The sequence below is a fragment of the Sminthopsis crassicaudata genome, chromosome 3 (genome assembly GCF_048593235.1).
Source record: "Sminthopsis crassicaudata isolate SCR6 chromosome 3, ASM4859323v1, whole genome shotgun sequence".
Taxonomy (NCBI): domain Eukaryota; kingdom Metazoa; phylum Chordata; class Mammalia; order Dasyuromorphia; family Dasyuridae; genus Sminthopsis; species Sminthopsis crassicaudata.
In genome coordinates, this window is record NC_133619.1 from 584,400,042 (window position 1) to 584,407,779 (window position 7,738).

At 34.3% G+C, this 7,738-nt stretch overlaps 1 pseudogene; it reads right to left on the reverse strand.

The window, feature by feature from the left end:
• Window positions 1-5,677: 5,677 nt before the first annotated feature.
• LOC141559943 (olfactory receptor 52E8-like) lies at window positions 5,678-6,611 on the reverse strand (annotated as a pseudogene).
• Window positions 6,612-7,738: the final 1,127 nt, after the last annotated feature.

Sequence of the window (7,738 nt, forward strand, 5' to 3'; positions counted from 1 at the left end):
AGATTAAACATTACATTTCTTTTTAAAATGGTGACTTCCAGATTCTCTCCCTTATCTCCATCCCCAGCTCCCATTAAGAAAGCACTTGTGAAGTCATGCAAAACATTTCCATAAAAGTTATATTATGAAAAAAACACAAATATGCCACCCTCACAAAAAAAATCCTCAAGAAAAATAAAGAGAGAGGTGCAAGAGGGAAGGGAAAAGGTAGGGAGGAGAAGGAGGAGGAGGAGGAGGAGATACAGAAAGAGGGGGAGGGATGGAGGGAGAGAGAAAGGGAGACCTGGAGAAAGAGGAGAGGAGGAGAGAGAGAGGAAGAGAGAGAGAGAGAGAGAGAGAGAGAGAGAGAGAGAGAGAGAGAGAGAGAGAGAGAGAGAGAGGAGGGAGGGAGGGAGGGAGAGAATGCTTCAATTTATTTCAATTTATATTCAGACACAATCAGTTCTTTTTTGGGGTATGCTTAGGATTTTTCATCATAAGTCTTTCAGAGTAGTCATGGGTCATTATATTGCTGAGAAAAGCAAAGTTATTCACAACTGATCATCCCAAAACATTTCTATTATTTTGTACACAGATACAAAATTGCACTTTGCTTAAGTTCATGGGGGACTTTCCAGGTTTTTCTGAGAGCATCCTGTTCATCATTCCCATAGAAAAATAATATTACACGATAGTTACACACTAAAATCTGTTCAGTCATTTCCCAATAAATGGGCATTCCTTGTTTTCACTTTTTGGCCTGAGACTAGATGTGTTATAAATATTTTTGTACATATATGTTCTTTTTCTTTTTAAACAAATATTTGAGATTCATGCCTAATAGTGATATTGTTAGGTCAAAGGATATGCATGATACTACATCCCTTTGGGCATAATTCATATCTTTTTATCATTTATAAATTGAGACATGACTCTTTATTTTTTATAAATTTGATAAAGCTCCCTATGTTTTTTGAAAAATGAGGCCTCAGAGAAAGTTTCTTTAAAATTATTTTTACAACTATGGTTGCTAACTCTATTCTATTCTCTCTCCCCTTTTACTCTGTTCCTCCTCAAAAATGTTTTGTTACTGATCACTCATTCTCTCATTCCTCTCTTCTATCACCCTCCCTCTTTCCCAAACCCATTTTCCTCCTACTTTCCTGCAAGGTAAGATAGAATTCTATACTCATATTGAGTATGCATATTATTTTCTCATTGACCCAAATCTTATGAGAGTAAACTTTACTCACTCCCTCTTCCTTCCTTATTTTTTTTCTCATCCACAGTAATAACTTTTTCTTTCCTCTTTTATGGCAGATAATTTACACTATTACACTTCTCCCATTCCATTTCTCCGAGTACATTCATCTCCCACCCTTTGATTTCATTTTTAAAGTTATTAACCCTTCATATTGAACTCAAATCTGTACCCTCTGTCTACATAGACTCCTTCTCTAACTGCCATAATAATGAGAAAGCTAATAAGTTATAAATATCAACCTCCTTATATAGGAATGTAAACAGATAAACCTTATTAAGTCCATTATTATATCACTTTCCTGATTACCTCCTTTTGCTTCTCCTAAGTCCTATACTTGAAAATCATTTTTTTAAATTCAGATCTTTTCATCATGAATGTTCGGAATTCCTCTCTTTCACTGAGTTTCCTAATGTTCTCCTTGTCTAATCCTTACTGTGGCTCCACTCTATTTGAATTGTTTCTTTGTGGATGTTTGGTATATTTTCTCCTTGAACTAGGAGTTCTGTGACTTGGCTATAATATTACTGGTAGTTTTTATTCTGGGATCACTTTCAGGAGGTGATCAGTGGATTCTTTCAATTTCTAGAATTCAGGACAGTTTTCCTTGATAATTTTTTTTAAAAATGATATCCAGGTTCTTTTTTATCATTATTTTCAGGTAGACCAATAATTTTAAAATTATTTCTTTTGAATCTATTTTCAGGTCAGTTATTTTCCCAATGAGTTATTTCACATTTTTCCTTATTGTGTTCCCCTTTTGGCTTTGTTTTATTGTATCTTGATTCCTCATAAGGTCATTTGCTTCCATTTGCTCACTTCTAATTTTTAAGGGATTGTTTTCTTCAGTGAGCTTTTGTCCCTCCTTTCCCATTTGCCTAATTTTGCTTTTGAAGGCATTCTTTTCCTCATTAGCTTTTTGTATTTCCTTTTGCACCATTCTCAATTTTCTTCCTAATTTTTCTTCTATCTTTCTTGATTTTCAAAATCCTTTTTGAGCTCCTCTATAGTCTGAGGAAAATTTTTATTTTTCTGGTAGACTTTGGCTGTAGAAAAGATAACTTATCTTCTTCTGAGTATGTGTTTTGATCTCCTTTGTCTCCATTGTAGCTTTCTATGATCAAAATCTTTTTCTGTTGCTCCTTCAGTTTCCTAGCCTATTACCCAGATTTGAATTCTTTATTAAGTAGGACTCTGTTTCTGGGGTGGATGGAGCACTGTTCCAAGCTTCAGGGGATTTGTGCAGCTATTTTCAGAGCCCCTTCTTTGGATCTTTTTACATGGTCATTTTCTGTCCTCAACTTTCAGAGTGTTCCTGCCCCTCTGTGCCTGTAAGATGTGGTATGTTAAAGCAACAGAATCCTTCCTCAGCTCTAGTAAATAGACCTCTTGTGAGCTTAGCCCTCTGGAACCTGCTACAGCCACTTATTATGCCTATTCCTGCTATATTGATTTCCCAGGCCCCTCTCATCTTACTGACAAACTTTCCTGTGAACCTTCTAAGTCAACTCTGTTGTCTGAGAAGCCTAGAAATCACCAGTTCTGCTGCTGTTTGAAATATCCCTAGACTCCTTCTTGCTTTGCTGGTGCTGAGGCCAGTATGTTAGACAGAACTGGGACTGGGATTGGGGCTGCACTGGCACAGCCTGCACTGGGACTGCATGCTAGACTTCCACCTTGGTTCCACAGAACTTTTCTGCTGATGTTCTAAGTTGCTTTCATTTGAAATTTTTCTACTCCATCTTTTTATGTTTTTTGTTTAGCATTATTATTTAAAGGAATTTGGATCAGTTTGAGGGAGAGTCCAGTGAGTGCCTGCTTTTACTTCACCTCTAGGTTTCACCTCTAGTTTATTTTTTTTAATTTTTAAATTTAAAAAAAAATTTTAAATCAATGGAAAATGAATTTTACATGAAAACGAGCATAGAAAAATGGATGGTCCTGCCACTTGATTCACTTCTCTATCTTTAAATAGATTCTCTCCATTCTATAAGTCTTACAGATTTTAATGCTATAAAATGGCATTTACTTCACCTAGATTTTATCAGTTTTTTCTTAATCAAAATATATTTTCTGCCTCCTTTCACATTTTGCTATGAGAGTCAATATCCTACTTCTCTAAGAATTTATTTTTTTCCTTTGAACAAAAGTTAATTTTCTTTTCTCAAATATAATTCTCTGTTTCTTTCAAAAACCAAATTACAAAAATGTTAAATAAGGGGAACTTATATAAGAAAAGAATTCCTAAAAATTAAAAGCATTCAAGTTTGGAAAATGATCAGTCAGAAGGTAGTAAATGTACTGTCACTTCAGATATCCATTAGAGGCAGATTAATCCTTTTCAGGACTATTTTAGAAGATGTTTTTGTACACTTACATATTAGATTTGATAACTTTTCATATCTCTTACTACTATGATACTAGAAGTTTAATATTTTTTTCTTTATGATTGACATTAATGATTGTAATTTCATTTTAATTTGAAGAATCATATGCAATCATATTAAATACACATTTATGAATTGCCTACTAAATGCAAGCTACTGTTCTACATATTAGGGATATAAAGATGAAAATAAAACAGTTCTTACCCTCAAAAAGCCTATACTTTTTAGGAGAGCAAAACATGAACATGTTGCAAAACCAGATAATCTGATAATTGGGCATTCAAAAGAGAGAATAACATCAGATTGAGACAGAATGAAAATGAGTTTACTTGAGGTATGTAGGACTACATAAACAAAGGCATAGAGACAGGAGCAGATTTAAAAACATGGAACTTATAGTAGGCTAACTAAATTGAATCTGTATGGGTGTGATATTATGCAAATTTGTATATAACATGTTGAACATAAAGTGAATTTTAATTTTCTATTTGGAAAAAAAAAGAGGACCCATTGAAGGTTGTTTTAATAACATAGTACCATAATCACAACAATATGTTTAAAAGATTATTGGAAAGTACAGTTTAGGTTGAACAAAAGTAATCTAGAAGCAGGAAGTATGCATATATTATATTTGAAATTATATTGAATATTTAACATTTTTAACATGTATAAGACTGCCTTCCATCTAGGGGAGAGGGTGGAGGGAGGAAAGGGAAAAGTTGGAACAGAAGTGAATGCAAAAATTACCCATGCATATGTTTTACCAATAAAAAGCTATATTAAAAAAAAAGAAATTATATTGTATATGATCTGTTTGACAAAGAATGGGAGTGAACTGAAGAGGGTAACAGTAGTAATTGAAATGATGGTGTTAAGGATCACAGGTTTGAAAAATACTTAAGGAATAGTTTTATAGATTTATAAAACTTACCAACTGATTAGGTAGGAAGGAAATGAAAAAGAAAGATAAGGAGATGAATTAAAAATGTGTCTGACTGTTCATAGAACAGAAAAAGAGAATTTAGGTGATAATTAGTCACAGAAATTTACAGTTAACAATAACCAAACAATATGTGTATTATTGGTAAAGCTCTGAATTGATCTAGCCATTCTGTAAAACAATTTGGAAGCATATTCAAAAATTATAGATTTATACATACCCTCTGATGCAATGACTCCATTACTAGACTTATGTTTTAAAGACATTAAAACAATGAGGGAAAACTTATTTTTAACAAAATATTTACATTTGCTTCTTTTGTAATGAAAAAGAGTTAGCAGCTAAGAGCACATTTTTTCTTAAGTGTATACAATGGGAAAATATTGTGTTGGAAAAAACAATTATATTTTCAAAGAAAACTAGAAAGATTTTTAAAATGATGTAGCATGAAATGAAGAGAACCAGAAAAGCAACTGATAGATCAGGAACATTGTTGAAAAGACAAATAACTGGGAAAGACTTAAAAACATTGACTTTTAAAATGACCAATAATAATATGAGAAGACAGATGATGAATAATAATCCCCATTCCTAGAGAGAGAGGAAATGGATTCAGAATGTAAAATAAGATATATTTTTGGAAATGAACAATTCAACAATTTGTTTTATGTACATTTGTGATAAAGATCTTGTTGCTGTTTTTCATTTTTTGTTTTGTTTTGTTTTTCATCTGATGTGGTACAAGAGAGAAATAAAATATATTTTTGCTATTTAAGTATTTTAAAAATTACTTTATTTTCTTTTATCACCTAGTAGATATAGCAGGTTTCTCCAAAGTATGACATAAATTTATATGTATAAATCTAAATAAAATAGAATATAAAATTAAGTAAATAAGTAGAATAATATAAGAGGCTTGTTAAAGCCTGGTAGAGAAGAATAGACAATGATACAGGAAATAAGTGAAAAATATTTGAAAAAGCAAGGTATATATTAAATTTTGTGTTGGGACCATTAGTTATTAGTAAAGTAAAATCATAAAAAGGAGAGCTTTAAAGTAGTAAAACCAGATAGAAAAAATAGGAAGCCTCTTTTCCCTGATTTCTCTATTCACAGTGAATCTTTCCTGAAAATTCTAAATACTCGCTCACAAATCTGTTTTGTTCTTACTCCATAAATTATAGGGTTGAGGCTAACGGGTATGACTATATACAGATTGGCCAAGAGTATATGTATGTATTGAGGAACATTTTTGTCAAAGTGATGGGTAAGGAAGGAAAAAAGTCCTGGGGAATAAAAAGCTAAGATGACATAAATGTGAGAACCACAAGTACTGAGTTCTTTGAATCAGGCATCCCAAGAAGGGAGTGTGAAGACAGCCTGTAGGATCCAGATATAAGATATTCCAAATAAAATCACATATAAGAATAAGATAGAAATATTTTCCAACCCATATAGGATATTGATTCTGATACTGGCACAGGCCAAATGGGCAATGCCCATGTGCTCACAGTAAGTATGAGGAATGATGTAGTGCTCAGAGAAAGGCAACGGAAGGAGAAGATACACAAGTGGAGCCACCATTAACAAACTCCTCAAAATAGCTAATGCTGCTATAATGCCAATAACCCTATTTGTGAGTATCATATTGTACTGAAGTGAATAGCAGATGGCAACATAATGATCAAAGGCCATAGCCACAAGCATAATGCTCTCCATGGCTGTGAACATATGGATACAGAACATCTGTGTGAGACAACTTCCAAAGATGATCTCTTGGAGATTGAACCAGAATATACCTAACATTTTAGGTATGGTGACTGTTGATAGACCCAAGTCAATGGTGGCCAACATTGCCAGGAAGTAAAACACGGGCTGGTGAAGACTTTGTTCATTCTTGATCACTAACAGAATAGTGATATTGCCCATAACTTCAACCATATAAGCAAAACAAAAGGGGAATCCAATCCAGATATCCCAGTCCTGGGATGCCCAATAGCAAGAAATAGAAAGGGTGGAATTCAGTGCTGTTGAAAGGAGACATTTCAGGGCGGAGCTAAGATGGAGGAGAAGATACACGTGACCGTGTAAGCTCCTTTCTTCCCTCAATACCAATTAGATAAATCAGCCTCAAAAATAGCGCTGGACTCTACTACTGGGATTATATCCCAAAGAAATACTAAAGAGCGGAAAGAGACATATATGTGCCAAAATGTTTGTGGCAGCTCTTTTTGTTGTAGCTAGAAACTGGAAGATGAATGGATGTCCATCAGTTGGAGAATGGTTGGGTAAATTGTGGTATATGAAAGTTATGGAATATTATTGCTCAGTAAGAAATGACCAGCAGGAGGAATACAGAGAGGGTTGGAGAGACTTAAATCAACTGATGCTGAGTGAAATGAGCAGAACCAGAAGATCACTGTATACTTCAACAACGATACTGTATGAGGATGTATTCTGATGGAAGTGGAAATCTTCAACATAAAGAAGATCCAACTCACTTCCAGTTGATCAATGATGGACAGAGGTAGATACACCCAGAGAAGAAACACTGGGAGGGGAATGTAAATTGTTAGCACTAATATCTGTCTGCCCAGGTTGCATGTACCTTCGGATTCTAATGTTTATTGTGCAACAAGAAAATGATATTCACACACATGTATTGTACTTAGACTATATTGTAACACATGTAAAATGTATGGTATTGCCTGTCGTCGGGGGGAGGGAATAAGGGAGGGGGGGTAATTTGGAAAAATGAATACAAGGGATAATATTATAAAATATATATATATATATAATAAAAAAAAATTAAAAAAAAAAAAAAATAGCGCTGGACTGATAGAAACCACAAGGACTGGAAGCACGACTTACAAGCTGAAGAGAATCTGGAGTTTCAACAGAAAAGGTCGGTTCCCAGGGGAGGAAGAAGAGAGGCCAGCACAGACGGTTGGGTGGTGGCACACTGCACCGATCACGCTGGGGAGGGCTCTGGGATCAGAGAAGCCACTGAGATAGAAAAATCTGGCACAGGCTGTTAACTCTTCTCTGCTTATAAAACAGCAGTTCAGAAGAGAAATCAAAGCCACTTTAAAATATAAACTAGATACTAGAACCTCCCCAACACCCATAAGTGACTCAGCAGATCTCGGCACTGTGGGTGTGGCCAACTTA